This window comes from Cervus canadensis, chromosome 7 (genome assembly GCF_019320065.1).
Source record: "Cervus canadensis isolate Bull #8, Minnesota chromosome 7, ASM1932006v1, whole genome shotgun sequence".
In the NCBI taxonomy this organism is placed as follows: Eukaryota; Metazoa; Chordata; class Mammalia; order Artiodactyla; family Cervidae; genus Cervus; species Cervus canadensis.
Genome location: NC_057392.1, coordinates 37,779,312 through 37,802,150, shown reverse-complemented (window position 1 = coordinate 37,802,150; position 22,839 = coordinate 37,779,312). Strand labels below are relative to the sequence as shown.

Here is a 22,839-nt window from a genome sequence, read left to right as displayed (position 1 = left end):
TAGCTGTGCCTCGCCACACAGGGAGAACGAAGCTGAGCTCACTCTCACCTTGCGAATCGTCAAAACCTTGTCAGCTGGGCTGTGGTTAGAGAATACCATGTTGACGAATGAGGTGAGAGGAAAAATAAAAGCACACCACTCAGTCTGTTTTTAAGACTGCAGGTAGAGCGAGTTAGCATTGCTACTTCAAAAAAAAAAAAAGATAGCCATGTCATCATTTTGATTTTATATTAAGCAAGCACGTTTTCTACTCAAGTCAGGAAATACTAACACATGCCTTAATACAGGGTTAGTATTTTTTAGCTAACTTTAGAGGAGAGCAGATGGACTGGAATCTTATGGGCTGATTATATTGGGCACGGAGAAGAGAGATTTGAAAACTGACATGACAACAGGGTAAAGGGGCACTAGTATTGTCCCTTAAATAGGTTTTCTATAAAGGTATTAGACACAGTTATTTCCTTCCTCTTCTCTTGACCTTCCCTTCCTGGATAGCTTGTACCTGAGTTATGGGTCATGGAGTAAGTACTCCAGACGTGGACTCAGAAAGAACTGTCTGCTTAGCTATGGTCCCAAACATGAGTAACAATCTGTAGCAGTCAGGGCAGGTATTTAAGCAGAGCACAGGGATTATGCAGGCATAATTATGCAGGGATAGTAAAAAGATTGCAAAAAATGCTTTCAAAATTGCACTTAATTTATCCTTTAATTTAGAATCTTAAACATTTCTCAAAAACGTCAGGCAGGATCAAAACAATGATGCAGTGACCCGAAAAATCTTAATTAGTGTAGTGAAGGCCAAAATGATCATGCTGTTTAGTGAACCTTTGAGGTAGTCAGTCCCTTGGTAGGAAAGAACCAGGAAGGTCCAAGCCCCAGAAGGCCTCTAATAAACACTGAAACCCTTGTGGGGATTGATGACTTAGGTGGTCATGGTAAAGACATCTTTTCTCTAGAATAGAGTTTCTCAACCTGGGATGATTTTAATCCCCCAGAGAAACAGTTGGCAATGTCTAGAGACAGTTTTGGTTGTCCCATCTTGGTGGAGGAAGGTATGAATATCTAGTGAATAGAATCTAGAGAACCTGTCCCTCACATTAAACTATTATTCTTCCAAAATTGTCAGTAGTGCTAAGGCTGAGAAACCCTGCCTTGGAAATTTATTTGGAATGGCCTTTGTAAGTCAGCCCACTGATACACTTTCTCTCTGTCACCCATCTTTCTAAGATACACAGGAGAACTTGGTTTAGTGTGTTATTGAATTGTGCAGATAGAAAACATGGGTTTCAGAGTTAAATGGCCTGGGGCTTGAGTCCCAGTCAGTGAGTTTATGACTTCTGGCCCCTTAGAATTTTCTTTAAACCTCAATTTTTCATATATAAAATAGGGCTCACAGTATCTCTAGTATCTTTTTTGGTGAAGACTCGACGTTAGTGTGAATATTTAGAAAATGATGGTGAAAGTAAATGAAGCAAATTGAAGTAGATATCCTGTAACTGCAATACCTCTGTATTGATTGGATTCAAAGGCATGTATGAAGTTCATGTACCTAGAACTGTACTAGGTTCCCACTATATACTTCCTTACCTTATGTGTGCCTGCTAAGTTGCTTCAGTCATGGCTGCTACTGCATAGACTGTAGCCTGCTAGGTTCTTCTGTCCATGGGATTCTCCAGGCAAGAATATGGCAGTGGGTTCCCATGCCCTCTTCCAGGGGATCTTCCTGACCTAGAGACTGAACCTTCATCGCCTGTGGCTCTTGCATTGCAGGCAGAGTCTATACTGCTGAGCCACCGGGGAAGCCCTCACTACCTTATATATAATGGCAAAACTTTTTGCTCTCCTTTTTTTCCTGCTCTCCTTTGCTACCATAGAGTCTAAGCAAAAGAAGAGAGAAAACAACAGATATTGAACAAAGAGTTGCACTTTTTAAGATAAAAAGAACACACTGCTTGTAGAATCTATGTTGTTTCTAATCATGATGTTAGGCTAATCTTTGCATGGCTCTTTGAAGAATGTAAAGAATGAAGAGTGGATTTTAGTAGCATGTTAAGATAGGACTAGACCTTGTAATCTCCCTGGAGGAGAACATGGCAACCCACCCCAGTATTTTTGTGTGGAGACTCCCCATGAACAGAGGAGCCTGGCGGGCTACAGTCCATGGGATCGCAAAGAGTGGGACCCAAAGGAGTGACTAAGCACAACACAGAACTTGTAATCTAACTAAATCATTAGGCTTGTTTTCAACATCATCATCAGAAACGAGTCGTAGTGTCTTCAGTTTTAGGTGTTAGATTTTGAAATGGTTATTGAAATGGGAGATTTGTGTCAGAAAATATACAAGTTCAGTTCAATTGCTCAGTCATGTCTGATTCTTTGTGACTCAGTGAACTGATGCATGCCAGGCTTCCCTGTCCATCACCAGCTCCTGGAGCTTGTTCAAACTCAAGCCATTGAGTTGGTGATGCCATCCAACCATCTCATCCTCTGTCATCCCTTTATTCTCCTGCCTTCAATATTTCCAGCATCAGGGTTGTTCTCAATGAGTCAGTTCTTTGCATCAGGTGGCCAAAATATTGGAGTTTCAGCTTCAGCATCAGTTCTTCCAATGAATATTCAGGACTGATTTCCTTTAGGTTTGATCTCCTTGCAGTCCAAGGAACTCTCAAGAGTCTTCTCCAATACCACAGTTCAAAAACATCAATTCTTCATCGCCCATCTTTTTTATAGTCCTACTCTGATATCCATACGTGACTACTAGAAAAACCACAGCTTTGACTAGACGCACCTTCGTCGGCAAGACAATATCTCTTCTTTTTAATATGCTGTTTAGGTTGGTTATAGCTTTTCTTCCAAGGAGCAAGAGTCTTTTAATTTCATGGCTTCATCACCACCTGCAGTGAGCCCAAGAAAATAGTCTATACTGTTTTCATTGTTTCCCCATCTATTTGCCATAAAATGATTGGACTGGATGCCATGATCTTCATTTTTGAATGTTGAGTTTTAAGCCAGCTTTTTCACTCTCCTCTTTCACTTTCATCAAGAGGCTCTTTAGTTCCTCTTCACTTTCTGTCATAAGAATGTTGTCATCTGTGTATCTGAGGTTATTGATATTTATCCCAGCAATCTTGATTCCAGCTTGTGCTTTATCCAGCTTGGCAGTTCATGTGACGTATTCTGCATATAAGTTAAATAACCAGGGTGACAATATACAGCCTTGACATACTCCTTTCCCAATTTGGAACCAGTCTGTTGTTCCATGTCCAGTTCCAGCTGTTGCTTCTTGACTTGCATACAGATTTCTCAGGAGGCAGGTAAGGTAATCTGGTATTCCCATCTCCTGAAGAATTTTCCACAGTTTGTTGTGATCTATACAGTCAAAGGCTATGGCACAATCAATAAAGCAGAAGTAGATGTTTTTCTGGAACTCTCTTGCTTTTTTGATTATTCAGTGGATGTTGGCAATCTGATCTCTGGTTCCTCTGCCTTTTCTAAAACCAGCCTGAACATTTGGAAGTTCACAGTTCACATACTGTTGAAGCCTGGCTTGGAGAATTTTAAGCATTACTTTGCTAGTGTGTGAGATGAGTGCAATTGTGCAGTAGTTTGAGAATTTTTGGCATTTCCTTTCTTTGGGATTGGACTGAAAACTGAGCTTTTCCTGTGGCCACTGCTGAGTTTTCCAAATTTGCTGGCATATTGATTGCAGCACTTTCACAGCATCATCTTTTAGGATTTGAAATGGCTCAACTGGAATTCCATCACCTCTGCTAGCTTTGTTCGTACTGATGCTTCCCTTTAAGGCCCACTTGACTTCATATTCCAGGATGTCTGGCTCTAGATGCCTGATCACACCATCATGGTTATCTGGGTCATGAAGATCTTTTTTGTACAGTTCTTCTGTGTATTCTTGCCACCTCCTCTTAATATCTTCTGCTTCTGTTTGGTCCATACCATTTCTGTCCTTTATTGTGCCCATCTTTTCTGGAAATGTTCCCTTGGTATCTCAAATTTTCTTGAAGAGATCTCTAGTTTTTCCCACTCTATCATTTTCCTCTATTTCTTTGCATTGATCACTGAGGAAGGCTTTCTTATCTCTCCTTGCTCTTTTTGGAACTCTGCATTCAGATGGCTATAGCTTTCCTTTTCTCCTTTGCCTTTAGCTTCTCTTTATTTTCTCAGCTATTTGTAAGGCCTCCTCAAACAATCATTTTGCTTTTTTGCATTTCTTTTTCTTGGGGATGGTCTTGATCACTGCCTCCTGTACAATGTCACAAACCTCCATCCATAGTTCTTCAGGCACTCTGTCTATCAGATCTAATCCCTTAAATATATTTGTCACTTACACTGCATAATTGTAAGGGATTTGATTTAGGCCATACCTGAATGGTCTAGTGGTTTACCCTACTTTCTTCAATTTATGTTTGAATTTGGCAATAAGGATTTCATGATCTGAGCCACAGTCACCTCCAGTCTTGTTTTTGCTGACTGTATAGAGCTTCTCCATCTTTGGCTGCAAAGAAAATAATCAGTCTGTTTTCAGTATTGACCATCTGGTGATATCCTTGTGTAGAGTCTTCCCTTTTGTTGTTGGAAAGGGGTGTTTGCGATGACCAATGTGTTCTCTTGGCAAAACTCTGTTAGCCTTTGACCTGCTTCATTTTGTACTCCAAGGCCAAATTTGCCTGTTAGTCCAGGTATCATGAAAAGGACATCTTTTTTGGATGTTACTTCTAGAAGTTCTGTAGGTCTTCATAGAACCATTCAATTTCAGCTTCTTTAGCATTATTGGTTGGGGCATAGACTTGGATTACTGTGATATCGAATGGTTTGCTTTGGAAATGAACAAAGATCATTCTGTCATTTTTGAGAATGCATCCAAGTACTGCTTTTCAGACTCTTTTGTTGACTAATGGCTACTCCATTTCTTCTAAGGGATTCCTGCCCACAGTAGTAGATATAATGGTCATCTGAATTAAATTCGCCCATTCTGGTCCATGTTAGTTCACTGATTCTTAAATTGTTGATGTTCATTCTTGCCATTTCCTGTTTGACCACTTCTAATTTACCTTGACTCATGGACCTAACATTTCAGGTTCCTATGCAATATTGCTCTTTACAGCATTGGACTTTACTTCCATCACCATTCACTTCCACAACTGGGTGTTGTTTTTGCTTTGGCTCCACCTCTTCATTCTTTCTGGAGTTATTTCTCCGCTCTTCTCCAGTAGCATATTGGGTACCTACCCACCTGGGGAGTTCATCTTTCAGTGTCCTATCTTTTTGCCTTTTTATACTGTTCATGGGGTTCTCAAGGCTAGAGTACTGAAGTATTTTGCCATTCCCTTCTCCAGTGGACCACATTTTGTCAGAATTCTCTACCATGACCTGTCCATCTTGGGTGGCCCTACATGGCATGGCTCATAGTTTCATTAAGTTAGATAAGGCTGTGGTCCATGTGAATAGCTTGATTAGTTTTCTGTGATTGCAGTTTTCATTCTGTCTCTGAGGGATAAGGGTAAGCAGCTTATGGAAGCTTCCTGATGGGAGAGATTGACTGTGAGGGAAACTGACTGGGGGAAACTGTGTCTTGTTCTGATGGGCTTTAATCTAATTTTGTGTTGATGGGCAGGGCTATTATATATTGTTTAAATTGTAGAGATAGCATTTTGGAGTATGGAAATGTTCTTATAAATCATCTAGTATAGCTCTTTTGCTTTACAAAGAAATAATCTACAAAAAAATTGAAAACTGTCCTAGATGGCAGTATAGGAAGACCCTGAACACACCTCCTTGAATATGCACACTGAATCTGCATGTACATTTAGAGTGATTCCTCTTGAACTAAGGACTGATTAAATAGCTTCCAAAAACAGTGGTTTGAAGGGCATCTGGACTATCCATGAGGAAAATCCATTTACTAATCCTAGAGTGTCTATTGGAAACTGTTAGGACTTGCTCTATGAAAAACTTTTTAACAAAATTCAACATCCATTTGTGATAAAATCTCTCAACAAAGTGTGTAAGAGGGAACATACCTCATTATAGTAAGAAAGAACACATAACAAGCCCACAGATAACATCATACTCAGTGGTGAAAAGCTGAAAGCATTTCTTCTAAGATCAGAATAAGACAAGGATGCACACTCTCACAGCTTTAATTCAACATAGTATTGGAAGTCCTTGCCACAGCAATCAGACAAGAAAAAGAAATGAAAGGCATCTAGACAGAAAGGGAAAAGGTAAAGTCATCACTGTTTGCAGTTACATGATACTATATAAAGGTGTCATCAAAAAATTAGTAGAACTTATCAATTAATTAAGTAAAGTTGCAAGATATTAAAGTAATATACAGAAATCCATTGTATTTCTTTACATGAACAATGAACTATCAGGAAGAGAAATTGAGAAAACAATTCCATTTATAATGCCATTGAAAAGAATAAAATAACTAAGACTAAATCTAACTAAGGAGGTTAAACTTCTAGACACTGATGAAAGAAATCGAAGATGACACAAACATGAAAAAAAAAATACCATGCTTATGGGTTGGAAGAGTTAATAATTTAAAAATGACCATACTACTCAACACAATCTATTGAGTCAATGCAATCCCTGACAAAATACCAACAGAATTTTTCACAGAAAAATAATAATTCAAATAATCCTAAAATATTTATTGACACATGAGGGAAAGAGTAATGTTTGGAAGTGAGATCTAGAAGTTAGAAAGAAAGACTTAAAGTCTAAATCCCATGTAGCATCTGGATAAAAGAATAGCCTTATCTTATCCAGATAAGATTTATCTTTCAGTCCTTTATTTAATCCAATAACAGAATGTAGTCACAGATATTGAGAAAGCATATTATTTTCTATACACAGTAAGCCCGTCTCTTAGATTTACCCTGATGTCATCATACAAGATGATCTTTGCAATAATTTTGATAGCTTCATGAAATAACATATATAATGTATCTTTTAAAAGTGAAGACACATAGTAGATACTCAATTGTCATTCAAATGTCATTCCTTTCCATTTTCTGTACTGATACATAACACTACTCTTACTATTACATATAAAAACAAAGATTTGGAGATTCAATTATTTAAAATTTAGGGCAAAATTAATTTCTCTTTGTTTTCTCTTTTTTTCCTTTCTCCATCTCTGTGCTTCTCTGCCTCCCTTCCTTTCTGCTTCATTCTTCCCTCTCTGTATTTATGCATATGTACTTTTATTTTCGAAGTTAATAAGAACACACTTTAGCAGGAAAGCAAAAATTTGAATGTTGGCCTATTTGTGTGTCAGCCTTTGCACTGTAATGTCATGTCCCAAATCATGTCTTTTAGAATATTTGTTCTGCAGAAATAATTGTGTAACAAAAATAATTGTGTAAAAAAAAATGTTCATGGTCAAAAAGTTTGGTGAATTTTGACTTAAAGTCTTTCTTTTACAGAACTTCTTTTACAGAACTTCTCATAGCCTTTAGTATGTTTATATGGGCTGTAGACTTCTAAAAAGCATATTATTATCTAAAATATCTCAAACATTTCCCAAAGAACCCACATGTTACATGGAACACCATATTGTGAGGTTCATTGCACTTCAGAATTGAAAGTGATAGAGAAAAGGTCTGTAAAAATAGCTGTTTTCATTTTCAGTATCAAGAAGTCCTAACTCATGTGCTCAATACAAGAACAGAGAACTAAAAATTGGAATGTGGAAGAAAAGGTAAATTTTACTTTTCAGAAGAGGCCTTGTCTTTGTTATCTTTCAGTTAACACATTTAGAAGAAAATGTATTTCTTTTCTAATAACCTATTGTGTCAGGAGTAATGCAGTCAGCTCTGATACTAATTTTATGGTTGAGGTTTTAAACAAGTTATCATTTTCCTTTGTTGGAATAAGATTCTTTTTTAGATAGAAATGTGGAGAGGTGGAGAGATAATGAGAGAGAGAGAGAGAGAGAGAGGAAAGAGAGGAGAGAGACAATGATAGATAGATAGGTAGAGAGACAGGAATGGGGGCGATGGGAGAGAAAAGATGAAGTTTCGAGGTTGGCTATAGTGTTCTTCACTATGTCTGTCTTTTGTCAAATTCCACCTTTTTATTTATCAGACAGCATTTGGTCATTTCATGAATTATTCTCTGTGTATGCCCTTTCATTCCTTCTTCTTTATTCACTCTCATGTCCCAAGAGAAGTTAAAATGAAAAATGAATAAGCCTGTATTTTCCAATCCATGGGATCTGTGATTAGACCTGTGAAAAGCCCCCATTCAACATATAAAACAGAACACTGTGCCACCACAGGGAGAGTATGTATAGAGATAGTCTGTGACCTGTGCAGCCAACTCCAATATCCCGGAGCTCACTGTATTTGTTTTTAAGAGCCAGACCTTAAAGTATGCAAGCCAGTAGTTGTACAGGTGCCAGCTGCCAGTCAGCAGTTCTTTGCTGCAACCAGATTGTAAGTCCAGCACTTCAAGTGGAGAGTCGGCAAACCAGTCAGTGGGAGAATTTTCTGCTGCTCACCGAGCATGTTGCTATGCCTTCTGGAATTAGGAGGGGAGAATCAAGTAAACCAGGTGACTGTTACCTACTGAACTGCAATGTGGAATTCATAGAGGCCACAGGAAATCAGTAATGCACCATAAACTAGTAATTTACCATTGTTTCTTTCCATGGCCCATTTTTCCCCATGCTGCTTCATTACTTCAAGGTCTGTCTTTTCTTGTGTCATAAGTATAATTATGTGGCTTCCCTGATGGCTCAATGGTAAAGAATCTGCCTGCAATGCAGGAGACACAGGAGACATGGGTTCAATCCCTGGGTTGGGAAGATCCCCTAGAGGAGGGCATGGCAACCCACTCCAGTATTCTTGCCTGGAAAATCCCATGGACAGAGGAGCCTGGTGGGCTACAGTCCATGGGTCACAAAGGCTCAGACACAACCGAGCAACTAACACACACACAAGTATAATCAAGTCCATCATTTCTTAATTAAAGCAGTGCTTCATCTTTTTTTCTTACAGCGCTCTGGTATTCTAAACTGTAGTTGCTTTTTCTATAAGGTTCTAAGAAATGATTAAAAGCATCTAGAGAAAGAATTAACTGTGTATTTTCAGTTTTGTCAATGCAACACAGCTTGATAGTATACTCACAGCCCATCACAAAGAGGGGGCGGGGTTAAATACATTTCCCCTGGTTGCTAATTTCTGACTATTGTAGCAAAAGGATGCTTCTGATTGGTATAGGCCTCTCCCTAGTTTGGGTAGTTCAGCAGCTGCTCTGAGCCCATTTGACATCCATCAAGGCCTGGCTAGGTTCATTTACCCTAATAGCTCTACTTTCTTGGTGTTTAAGACCTGTGCACATCTGAGACTCAAGACCTTCCTTGCCTCAGGCAGCAAATCTACCCTGCTGCTAAAAAATTAAAAAAAAAAAAAAGCTTCTCAAACTGCCTCTTTCTCAGACTGAACTAGCTGGAGCTTGGATTGATTTCCCCTATTTGGAAATTGCAGATGTTCTGCAGCCAAGCCAAGGCCTTTATAAAGCATCTGGGCAGCTTCTCTAGGGCGCAACAGACTGTCAGCAGGCTTTCCATCTAGATAGTGAATGGACCAAGTGAACATTTTTCTCTAAATGTCTTTGGTTGAAGGGACTTTCAGAAATTCCCTTTGGGCAAATACAGATGGCTTCACAAAGAGAATATCAGCTTCGTTCTTAAATCTGAAAAATCTAATTTTACAATCTGTAACATCCACGAACAGACGTTGAAAAAGTAAGTCATATGGTCACACTTACTACCGTTTTCTTGGAAAGCTGTTACCTGGCGATGCTAGTAAAGTGGCCCCAAACATGAAATGATTGTGAAGTTTAAAGAACTATATTTAGTACTTCCAAGAGATTATCTGAAGGCTCCCCAGAATCTCTTGTACGAATTTTAAAACCCATGCTGAGAGCTGTTGATTCGATGCATTGTTTTTCTAAATGAGCTTAGTTCCTGCACCAAGAGTCAGGCCCTAACTCTGAAAGATGAACCATGTAGTGATTCCCATCTGTAAGCTGTGGGAATATGTTTCTGCGTGAAAATGGAACAAAGGCATGTCAGAGAATCAAGGCTTCAAAGGGTAGAATGTCCAGTGTGTGAGAGTCCATAGAACACCAAACAGAACCAGAGGAGACAGCCAGTAATTGTTAGAGTATGAAAGAAGCCTCTGGGAGCACTAGAGAAATTCCAGAAATTTACTGGACATTCCAGCAGAAATTCCAGCAGAAATTTACCTGCTGCAAGTATTTTTTCCCTTCTTGACCAATGACTTGAGATATATAGAAATTATATGCTATGAGCTGTAATGAAAATTCTTCCCTCTTTAACTGTGTCCTTTTATCTTTTCTATTTTCTTTGGCTTATTCTCCCATGAAGTTATTACTGACTTCCAGACCACAGTGTCCCTTCTTTTATACCAACCTGTTTCACTCAGAGTGTCAAAGCCTTTAGGCTTCAATTACCCACTTATAAGTGGTTTATGCAACTAGGCTTTTTTTTTTTTTTTTTAGTGAGTTTATAAATTCTTCGAAGACAAGGGTTGTTTTTTTCATTGTTTCTGTATCCCCTGGAGCACTGACATAATCCTAAGGTACACACCAGGATTTCATTAAGCATGTGTTTATTGATTGATTGTTGTTCCTTTATGAAATTTAGAATGCTGGTGTATTACTTTGATTTAAAAGAGTTGTGTCCTTCAGAATTGGGAGGCTAAATTCAGAAAAATCAGGAGACTGGAAGATGATCTCTAGGTCTTTGCTTTCAGGATGAGAAGAGTCAGATATTCCTACTCAAGCTCTGTTTTAATTGATGATTGAATTTGTCAGGATTTTGTCCTATACAAAGAACCAGGCCTATTCACTGTATCAAGCTTTAAGAAAAATCAGGCATCAGATCTAATTAATAATAATATAGAAGTCAATTTCACAGCCTATTACTTCAAACAGACTGATAAGGGGAAATTAAAGGGGGGGCTTGACAAACATGGGCGTTCACGATTGCGGTCTTCATAGTGACCCATAGCCAAATGGAGCAAAAATGGAAGTTCTTTGTATTGCCTCACCAACTCATAGCTTTGGGCTCCATTAACCCAGACTGTAACACAAAGGAAGAAGAATCAGGGGAAAATGTGAAGCCCAGCCTCCTCAGTTTGCTTCATTAATAAGGCTGCAAACTCTTTGTCAGGTCCCTCCTCCCCCCACCCCTCCTTTTCTCTTTCCGTTTCGTTTAACTGAAGGCAATTCATCTCATTTTAATTAATTTTTACTTGCAGCATTATCACCCTGAGTATAAAGGCAAAAAGTTTTTTTTTTTCCTTTTTAATTACAATGCTAACGGCATTAATTACTAGTACAGTAAATGCATCGGCGCTCACAAGCCGCGCAGGTTCCACGGAGCTGAGGCAGCAATTGGTGAACATCTCAACAGCTGGAAAAGGCTTAGTCACAGAGGAGAAACCTTCCTACAGTAACAATATGAAGGCTGTCTTCACACTGATTGAGCCACTGTTTAATTGGAGGTGACATAGCCCACAGACTAGGGACAGCACGATTGCATTACAGGCGAAAGGGTATTCATCGAGTCTCTCTGGACTTCTCGCTGGGTCTATTGTCAGATGGGAAGTCAGAAATCAAACACGTTTTGAAACATATGAAAATAGCACTGCACTACAGTATGTATGAATGTAAGAGCAAATGCCCTTATGTCCACCACCCGTTTAGTTTTTGCTCCACTAATTAAGAAGCAGTATCACAATGTGCTAAAAAGCTAAAACCCAATACCCAACACATGGCTAGAGAAGACCAATCAATGTTGAGTGTTTCTAAGATCATAAGGTTTGCATATCAACCTGGTAAAGACAAAAAAAGCGTTCCACTCATAAGCATGAAAGGCTCTATAAGAGCAGCACAGCCAAGCCTGCTAAGTGTTTACCTTCTTACAACTTGTGCACATTCTCTGGCAACAAAAATGTCATGAAGAAGCACCCTTGCCATTTTGTAGTCAGCTCATAGGACAAGTTGGCTGGATTTCTTCCCCAGCACTTTCTTAATCTGCTACCAAAGGATTATACACAATCCTGTACCTCTGGCATTCTCTGCATATAGCTCAGATTTCCTTCCAGGCAGTCTTCTTTGTTTCCAGACATTTCTGCATGCTTATTTCAAATTTACCTCCCCCACAGCTCCTTGTAATTCACTTACCCTCTCTTCTTTTCATTTACATTTTTTAGTCAGTAACCGATAATGTTTAAATATGGTTCTGCAAATCTACCTGTACCTTCTGTAAGATCTGAAATTATTCAGGAAAAAAGAGAATTTGGCCCCAAAAGGCTAAGTCCTTGAAGATACTCTTAAGCCTTCTTCAGGAATTCTACCAAACATACCACACCTCTTCCATTTGAGTTTTGCCATTCTTTTCACCAATGCATACAGTTTTGAATAAATACATAATAATAAACTTTATGTCAGTTTAACATTGTATTATTTTAGTTTATGTTTTACTAATGAAAGTATGTATTAGTTTCCTTCTGTAGATATAAATGTTTTATAATGATTTCGTGTAAAAAGTAGCATATGTGGCCTTACATATGAACTTAATCACAAATTGTAAGCATTTATATGGGAAAAGCTGTTGCAAGTTCCAAATGGCTGAATTATAAATGAAATTTTGGAATGCATGCTTTGTGTATTGGCAATTGCCTGTAGTTATTGATATTCTGAAGTACAACTCAGTGCTGTCTATATTAATAGCAAATTTATGTCTAGCCTATAAAAATCTAAGATAAACAGGAATTTCTATCTAAGTTTATTTGTGGTATTAACATCTGAGTTTAGATTTTATTCATGACTACTCTGAGAATATTTTGTAACTTCTAGATTTCCTTTTGTTTTCTTGTGTTTTTATTGATCTTGTGTTATTATTTGAGGATATGAGAAAAATGCAAATGTTTCTGTTCATTTTTCTCTGAATGTCTTAATTTGGTAGACTAAAACTGTAATTCCCCAAAGAAAACACTTTCAAAAGAAATTTTGATATTTTTGTTTGTGAAATTTCCATGATAAAGCTAACTTACAAATAATGAAATGAAATGAAATTGGAGAAAATTAATTGTGGGATTTATTCAAAATTTTATTTGAATTTAAATATTTGTTTGGATTTAAATTTGTAAAACATTTTTATAACTTTTAAAATTCAGACATATTCACTGATTCCTAGGGTAACATGATAGAGCTGATGTTACCTAAATGCTTCCTCAAGTCCTTATTTGAAAAGCCTGTAGGAAATACTGGATGAGAAAATGAATCAGGGATCAAGCCCAGGTCTTCCACATTGCAGGTGGATTCTTTACCAGTTAAACCAAAAGTGAAGCCTGAATAGGCTATCTCCTGACCCTAATGCCCTCACCTTCCTTCTTGAGTAAAGGGGAGATTAAGTTAATCTCCTTTTGAGAGTCCAGGCTAGTTTTCTTATAGCATGCACATTTTCTTTACTTGATGTATTTTCCACATGATGGCACTTAGATATGGCTTCCCTTATTTTGCCACATTCTTTTAGCATTTGACAAGAATGAAGTAATCACCACCACTACTGCAATAACATAGCATTACTGATGAGAATTACAGTCGTAGTAATAACTATCATTTGATTGAGTACTCGGACTTCCCTGATGACTCAGTGGTAGAAAACTTGCCTGCCAGTGCAGAAGACCCAGGTTCAATTCCTGGGTTAGGAACATCCCCTGGAGGAGGGAATGGCAGCCCACTCCAGTAATCTTGCCTGGAGAATTCTCTAAACAGAGGAGCCTGGTGGGCTACAGTCCATGGGCTACAGCCCATCACGAAAGAGTAATACATGACTTTGCAATTAAACAATAACAATTGAATACTTACTACATGTACCTACTACTGTATTACACATTAATTTTCAGGCCCATTTAATCACCATATTTAGTAGATATTGTTATACCTTTATTTTACATATAAGAAAAGTGAGGCTCAGAGAGTCCAATGCTTTGTCTAAAGTGACATGATCAATAAATGTGAAACCTGAAGTCAAAGCTTGGTCTGTCTTAATTGCAGAGATTGAGTTGTAACTATTCTACTGATGCTAAAGGTGAGCTTCTGCATTTGGGTATGTTTCCTCTTTCACAGTTGTGTATCCTTTAAGAATGATTAATATATTGTTTAACCTTGACAATACTGACTTATAATCACATAATTATACTCACATATAATACTATGTGTGTGTGAATAATATGTGTGAATAACATGTGAATAATAATCACATATAATACTGTCCAGGGGTGAACTTCCAGATGTTCAAGCTGGTTTTAGAAAAGGCAGAGGAATCAGAGATCAAATTGCCAGTATCCGCTGGATCATCAAAAAAGCAAGAGAATTCCAGAAAAACATCTATTTCTGCTTTATTGACTACACCAAAGCCTTTGACTGTGTGGATCACAATAAACTGTGGAAAATTCTGAAAGAGATGGGAATGCCAGACCAACTGACCTGCCTCTTGAGAAATCTGTATGCAAGTCAGGAAGCAACAGTTAGAACTGGACATGGAACAACAGACTGGTTCCAAATAGGAAAAGAAGTATGTCAAGGCTGTATATTGTCACCCTGCTTATTTAACTTACATGCAGAGTACATCATGAGAAACGCTGGGCTGGATGAAGCACAAGCTGGAGTCAAGATTGCTGGGAGAAATATCAATAACCTCAGATATGCAGATGACACCACCCTTATGGCAGAAAGTGAAGAGGAACTAAAAAGCCTCTGATGAAAGTAAAAGAGGACAGTGAAAAAGTTGTCTTAAAGCTTAAAATTCAGAAAACTAAGATCATGGCATCTGGTCCCATCACTTCATGGGAAATAGATGGGGAAACAGTGGAAACAGTATCAGACTTTATTTTTTTGGGCTCCAAATTCACTGCAGATGGTGACTTCAGCCATGAAATTAAAAGATGCTTACTCCTTGGAAGGAAAGTTATGACCAACCTAGATAGCATATTAAAAAGCAGAGACATTACTTTGTCAACAAAGGTCTGTCTAGTCAGGCTATGGTTTTTCCAGTGGTCATGTATGGATGTGAGAGTTGGACTGTGAAGAAAGCTGAGTGCTGAAAAATTGATGCTTTTGAACTGTGGTGTTGGAGAAGACTCTTGAGAGTCCCTTGGACTGCAAGGAGATCCAACCAGTCCATCCTAAAGGAGATAAGTCCTGGGTGTTCATTGGAAGGACTGACACTAAAGCTGAAACTCCAATACTTTGGCCACCTCATGCAAAGAGTTGACTCATTGGAAAAGACCCTGATGCTGGGAGGGATTGGGGGCAGGAGGAGAAGGGGACGACAGAGGATGAAATGGCTGGATGGCATCACCAACTCAATGGGCATGGGTTTGGGTAGACTCCAGGAGTTGGTGATGGACAGAGAGGCCTGGCATGCTGTGATTCATGGGGTCACAAAGAGTCGGACACGACCGAGCGACTGAACTGAACTGTCACAGAATCATAGAGAAAGCAAAGGAATTCCAGAAAAACATCTACTTCTGATTCATTGACTATGCTAAAACCTTTGATTGTGTGGAACACAACAAAATGTGGAAAATTCTTAAACAGATGGGAATATCAGACCACCTTACCTGTCTCCTGAGAAAACTGTATGTAGGTCCAGAAGAACAGTTAGAATAGGACATGGGAAAACAGATTGGTTCAAAATTGGGAAGGGAGTATATCAAGGCTGTATATTGTCATCCACTTATTTAATTTATATGCAGAATACCTCATGCAAAATGATGGGCTGGATGAATCACAGGCTGGAATCAAGACTGTCAGGAAAAATACCAACAAACTCAGATATGCAGATAACACCACTCTAATGGACGAAAGCAAAGAGGAACGAAAGAGTCTCTTGATGAGGGTGAAAGAGGAGAGTGCAAAAGCTAGCTTAAAACTCAACATTCAAAAAATGAAGATCATGGCATACAATCACAAATAAATGGGGAAAAAGTGAAAAAATGGCCGATCTTATGTTCTTGGGCTCCAAAATCACTGCAGACGTTGACTGCAGCCATGAAATTAAAAGACATTTGCTCCTTGGAAGAAAAGCTGTGACCAACCTAGATAGGGTATTAAAGAGCAGAGACATTACTTTGCTGACAGAGGTCTGTATAGTCAAAGCTATGGTTTTTCCAGTATTCATGTACAGTTGTGAGAGTTGGACCATAAAGAAGACTGAGCACCAACGATTTGATGCTTTCAAATTGTGGTGCTGGAGGAGACACTTGAGAGTCCCTTGGAGAGCCAGGAGATCAAATCAGTCAATGCTAAAGTGAATCAATGCTGAATATTCATTGGAAGGACTGATGCTGATGCTGAACTCCAATATTTGGCCACCTGATATGAAGAGCTGACCTACTGGAAAAGACCCTGATGCTGGAAAAGACTGAGGGCAGAAGAAGAAGGGGGCAACAGAGGATAAGATGGTTGGATGGCATCACCAACTCAGTGGACATGAATTTGAGCAAACTCTGGGAGATAGGGAAGGACATGGAAGCCTGGTGTGCTGCAGTTCATGGGGTCACAGCATAGGACACAATTTAGCAACTGAACAATTGTCACAGGAGGCTTTATGAGAGGATGTCTTCTCGCTCATATGAAATAAAAAGGATTATAAAAGCAAACAAATGAAATTTAGAGAAACCAGCAGGAATAATGTTTTCTTCCTTTTGAAGGCAGGCTTTTCTTACCATTTTCATGGGGTTCTCAAGGCAAGAAGTGGTTAGCCATTCCCTTCTCCAGTGGAGCACATTTTGTCAGAGCTCTGAAGAGTATGAAAACTCTCTGAACAGTATGAAAATTCTCTGAACAGTATGAAAAGGCAAAAATATGACTCTGAAAGATGAACTCCTCAGATCGGTAGGTGCCCAATGTGCTACTGCAGAAGAGTGGAGAAATAACTGCAGAAAGAATGAAAAGACGGAGCCAAAGTGAAAATAACACCCAGTTCTGGATGTGACTGGTGATGGAAGTAGTGTCCGATGCTCTCAAGAACAATATTGCATAGGAACCTGGAATGTTAGGTCCATGAATCAAGGAAATTGGAAGTGGTCAAAAAGGAGATGGCAAGAGTGAACTTCAACATTTTAGGAAACAGTGAAATGAAATGGACTGGGATGGGCAAATTTAATTCAGATGACCATTATATCCACTACTTTGGGCAAAAATCCCTTTGAAGAAGAAATGGGGTAGTCCTCATAGTCAATGAAAGACTCCAAAATGCAATACTTAGGTGCAGTCACAAAAATGACAGAATGATCTCAGTTTGTTTCCAAGGCAAACCATTCAGTATCACAGTAAGGCAAGTCTATGCCCCAACCACTAATCCGAAGAAGCTGAAGTTGAACAGTTCTATGATGACCTACAAGACCTAATAAAACTAACACCAAAAAAGATGTCCTTTTCATTATATGGAACTAAAATGCAAAAATAGGAAGTCAAGAGATACCTGGAGTAACAGGCAAGTTTGGCCTTGGAGTACAAAATGAAGCAGGGCAAAGGCTAACAGAGTTTTGCCAAGAGAATGCACTGGAATAGCAAGCACCCTCTAACAAACAAAACAAGAGACAACTCTACAAATGGACATCACCGAAATCAGATTGATGATATTCTTTGTAGCCGAAGATGGAGAAGCTCTATAAATCAGCAAAAACAAGACCAGGGGCTGAATGTGCCTCTGATCAAAAACTCCTTATTGCAAAATTCAGACTTAAATTGAAGAAAGTAGGGTAAATCACTAGACCATTCAGATATGACCTAAATCAAATCCTTTACGATTATGCAGTAGAAGTGACAAACAGATTCAAGGGATTAGATCTGATAGACAGAGTGCCTGAAGAACTATGGATGGAGATTCATGACATTGTACAGGAGGCAGTGACCAAGACCATCGCCAAAAAAAAAGGCAAATGGTTGTCTGAGGAGGCCTTACAAATAGCTGAGAAAAGAAGAGAAGCTAAAGGCAAAGGAGAAAAGGAAAGCTATAGCCATCTGAATGCAGAGTTCCAAAGAAGAGCAAGGAGAGATAAGAAAGCCTTCCTCAGTGATCAATGCAAAGAAATAGAGGAAAACAATAGAATGGGAAAGACAAGAGATCTCTTCAAGAAAATTAGAGAAACCAAGTGAACATTTCATGAAAAGACGGGCACAATAAAGGACAGAAATGGCATGGACCTAACAGAAGCAAAGATATTAAGAAGTAGTGGCAAGAATACACAGAAGAACTGTACAAAAAAGATCTTCATGACCCAGATAATCATGATGGTGTGATCAGTTACCTAGAGCCAGACATCCTGGAGTGTGAAGTCAAGTGGGCCTTAGGAAGCATCACTACGAACAAAGCTATGGAAGTGATGGAATTTCAGCTGAGTTATTTCAAATCCTAAAAGATGATGCTTTGAAAGTGCTGCAATCAATATGCCAGCAAATTTGGAAAACTCAGAAGTGGCCACAGGACTGGAAAAGGTTGGTTTTCATTCCAATCCCAAAGAAAGGCAATGCCAAAGAATGTTCAAACTACTGCACAATTGCACTCATCTCACAAACTAGAAAAGTAATCCTCAAAATTCTCCAAGCAGGGCTTCAATAGCTCATGAACCGTGAACTTCCAGATGTTTAAACTGGATTTAGAAAAGGCAGAGGAACCAGAGATGAATCCAACATCCTTTCAATAATAGAAAAAGCAAGAGAGTTCCAGAAAAACTTCTGCTTGATTGACTACACCAAAACCTTTGACTGTGCAGATCACAAGAAATTGTGGAAAATTCTTCAAGAGATGGGAATACCAAACCACCTGACCTGCCTCCTGAGAAATCTGTATGCAGGTCAAGAAGCAACAGTTAAAACTGGACATGGAACAATGAACTGGTTCCAAATTGGGAAAGGCTCTATAATGTCACGTTGATTATTTAACTTAAATGCAGAGTACATCATGTGAAATTCTGGGCTGGATGAAGCTCAAGCTGGAATCAAGATTGCCAGCAGAAATATCAATAACCTAAAATATGCAGATGACACCAACTTTATGGCAAAAAGCAAAGAGCAACTCAAGAGCCTCCTGATGAGAGTGAAAGAGGAGAGTGAAAAAGTTAGCTTAAAACTCAGCGTACAGAAGACTAAGATCATGGCATCCGGTCCCATCACATCATGGCAAATAGATGGGGAAACATGAAAACAGTAACAGATTTTATTTTCTTGGGCTCCAAAATCACTGGAGATGGTGACTGAAACCATAAAATTAAAAGACCATTGCTCATTGGAAGAAGAGCTATGACCAACCTAGACAGCATTTTAAAAAGCAGAGACATTACGTTGCCCACAAAGGTCTGTCTAGTCAAAGCTATGGTTTTTCCAGTAGTCATGTATGCATGTGAGATTTGGACTATAAAGAAAGCTGAGCACCAAAGAATTGATGCTTTAGAACTGTAGTTTTGGAGAAGACTCTTGAGAGTCTCTTGGACTGCAAGGAGATCAATACTAAAGGAAATCAATCCTGAATATTCATTGGAAGGACTGATGTTGAAGCTGAAACTCCAATACTTTGGTCACCTGATGCGAAGAACTGACTCATTGCAAGAGACCCTGATGCTGGGCATGATTGAAGGCAGGAGGAGAAGGGGACGATAGAGAATGAGATGGTTGGATGGTATCACCGATTCAGTGGACATGAGTTTGAGCAAACTCAGGAAGTTGTTGATGGACAGAAAAGCCTGGCATGCTGCAGTCCACCAGATTACAAAGAACTGTACACAACTGAGTGACTGAACTGAACTTGGCTTACTTTGGGGCTTCTCTGGTGACTTAGATGGAAAAGAATCTGCCTGTTTTGCAGGAGACCCAAGTTTGATTTCTGGTTCAGGAAGATCTGTTGGGATAGTGAATGACAGTCCATTTCTGTATTCTTGCCTGGAGACTTCCATGGCTAGAGAAGCCTGGCAGGCCCCACCCAGTACGTGCGCTCACAAAGAGTTGGACACAACTGAATGACTAACACAGTTTACTTACCTTGCACATCTATATTTTGCATTTTACGTCTGGCTTAGACTAGTTTTTCCAAACAAAACAAAACAAAAACAGCTTGTGCTCCCTATGTACAAATATATAGCATGTGTTTAGTTAGATACATCTTTGTATATGGTTAATATGAATTAGTAGAATGCTTTATCTTCAGTCTATTTTGAAGCAGTACCAGCATGACTGAATTTTGATGACTTAAAATCACAGCTGTTGGTATGCTTGGCAAAATTACGTGATTGAAAGTTATGACCCTTTAAAATATGAGTCAACTCTCACTTTTGTTTTTCATTACCTAATAGTAAGTGGGAACATATCTTCCATATGTGAGCTGTCATTCATAAAATTCATAAATAGGGTGGCAGGGAAGAGAGAACAGAAGAGGAAGGAGGGTGGTGAAATGATAATAGAAATAAGAGGAGAGAGAGGAGAGGAAAAGCCTTCCCTGGTGGCTCAGGTGATAAAGGATCTGCCTGCAATGCAGGAGACCGTTTCAATCCCTGGGTTGGAAAGATCCCCTGAGAAGGAAACGGCAACGCACTCTAGCATTCTTGCCTAGAAAATCCCATGGGCAGAGGAGCCTGGCGGGCTACAGTCCATAGAATCGCAAACAGTGGGACATGACAGAGTGACTAATATGATGAGAAGAGGGAAAAGGAAAAAGGAGAAGTTGAAGAGACAGGAAAATTCTATTCTAAGAGACAAACTTGGGTCTAAAAATGTATTTTCAGACACAATTTAAACAAGGTAAACCTGGACTTTGAATATATGTTATATGCACTCATTTAAGCATCTGATATGAATCTGGTACTGTGCTAATTTATGGTGATGAAGAAAATGAACATAGAGCTTGGAGACAAAAGAGGGAAGTAACTGTTAACCCCAAAGCACTATATAAATGCATATTCTGATTAATGCTACAATGAAATTATGCCTGGAGGGATGGGTCTTTAGATTGGGTGATCTGGTAAGACCACTCCAAGGAGTGGTTAAATTGAGGCCAGAAAGATGAAAGAGTTCTACTTATGTGAATAGCAGTGCAAGTGAAGCTACAGAGGTGTCATTTGTATCACAAATTTCCCCAAAATACTCTTTACAGCTGGCTTAGGGAGCCTGGATAGCTCATGTGGTAGAACATCAGATTTTTAATCTGAGGGCCTAGGGTTCAAGTCCCTGTTCAGGTGACAAGGTCTCATTTTGGGCTTTCCTGCTAGCTCAGCTGGTAAAGAATCTTCCTGTAATGCAGAGGACCTGGTTTGATCCCTGGGTCAGGAAGATCCTCTGGAGAAGGGAATGGTTACCCACTCCAGTGTTCTGGCCTGGAGAATTCCATGGACTGTATAGTCCATGGGGTTGCAAAGAGTTGCACATGACTGAGCGACTTTCACTTTTTTGTTCAAATTACTATCAAAATCTATTTATTGCACAGTTTCAGTTACAAGTGGGGAAAACTTGTTTCTGATCAGTAAATCAAAAGCAGTGTAGATTCATTTATTTAACAAGTATGGATTGATACTAAGCACTTATTATAGGCAAGATATGCTGTCCCAGGTGCTGAGAGACAATGGTGAACAGAAAAGACAGGAGTCACTCAGAAGTTCATTCTAGGGGTGGCAGCACTCTCACAGAGCATCATTCTCTGATCAGTGTTGCTTCAAGCCAGAGGGGCTGATGGTGTGTGACCCTCATGAAGGATATGTCTGCCTTTTCCTGTGTGCCTTTTGACTTCCGTAGAGTTGATAAGGCTTTTCCTCAGATCTCGACATTTTTGTTATATGTTGTTTACTGGTTACATGTCTATTGGCACTTTATAGACCAAAGTGATCAATGAAGAACTAGAAAGTGTACAGGCTCCAAAGATTTTCAGAAGAAAAGAACATTTTTGGACCCGGAAAAATATATCCTCTTTGATTGCCTTAAAAAAATATTTATTTTATCTAGTTCTGGATTCCATATTCTTTTGTCAGATATCATTGGAATCTGCTCAGTGCACTGAAAATTTCTTATAGGAAAAGGAGGTGATTGAGGATGAGTCTTTTTTTGTTAAAGAAGCCCTTAGAAATATGTTTTAATATTGCTCACCTGTTTCTTACTTATGTTATACGTGTGACTGAGTGAAAGAATCTTGTAAAATGCTTGAGTGTCCACAGAAGAAGGGTATAATTAAGTGAGCATTACTAGTTTTATTATTTTCTGGGCATGGTTTAAAATAATTATGGTTGGGTACCACAAATAGTTGTTCCTTGAAATAGCTAACTTGGCAGCCTAGTAGGGAGGTTATGATCTTGGACTTGTGAGCCTAGTTGAGTCATTAAGTAACAGAGCAAAATATAATTAAATTTGACATCCTCACATGGGGAATCATACCCACAGGTAGTACTACAGCGTGAAACTTCCAGAAGGGTTTTTTTTTTTTTTTTTAAAGAAAATTCATTAGAAGAGACTGAGGGGGAAAGTTGGAAAATGAAAATTTGTGAAATCTGCAAAGGAGCCACTTTCCAGTATTCCCCTAGAGAAAGAATTAGAGCTGTGAAAGTTTCCAAAAGGTTATATAATCTTCTATGTAGTTGGCGGCATAAATGGTCAGACCTCAGGCGGCCACATTGTGGAATTGGAATCACCATGAACCTTAAGAAGTCTCTCCTATAGCTAAATGCTATCACAGTCACACAAGGTGTCATTAGGGAATGCAGCCCCTTTTTGTTGCTGGACAAAGGT

General features: G+C 39.0%; 1 protein-coding gene and 1 non-coding gene across 6 annotated transcripts in view; both read left to right on the top strand.

Annotated features, from left to right (window-relative positions):
* The window catches only part of LOC122445571 (limbic system associated membrane protein), a 687,896-nt gene that overhangs the window by 219,961 nt on the left and 445,096 nt on the right, over nucleotides 1–22,839 (top strand). The window lies entirely within an intron of this gene.
* TRNAK-UUU lies at nucleotides 21,233–21,305 on the top strand. The gene has a single exon. It is a non-coding gene; the product is annotated as a tRNA-Lys (tRNA).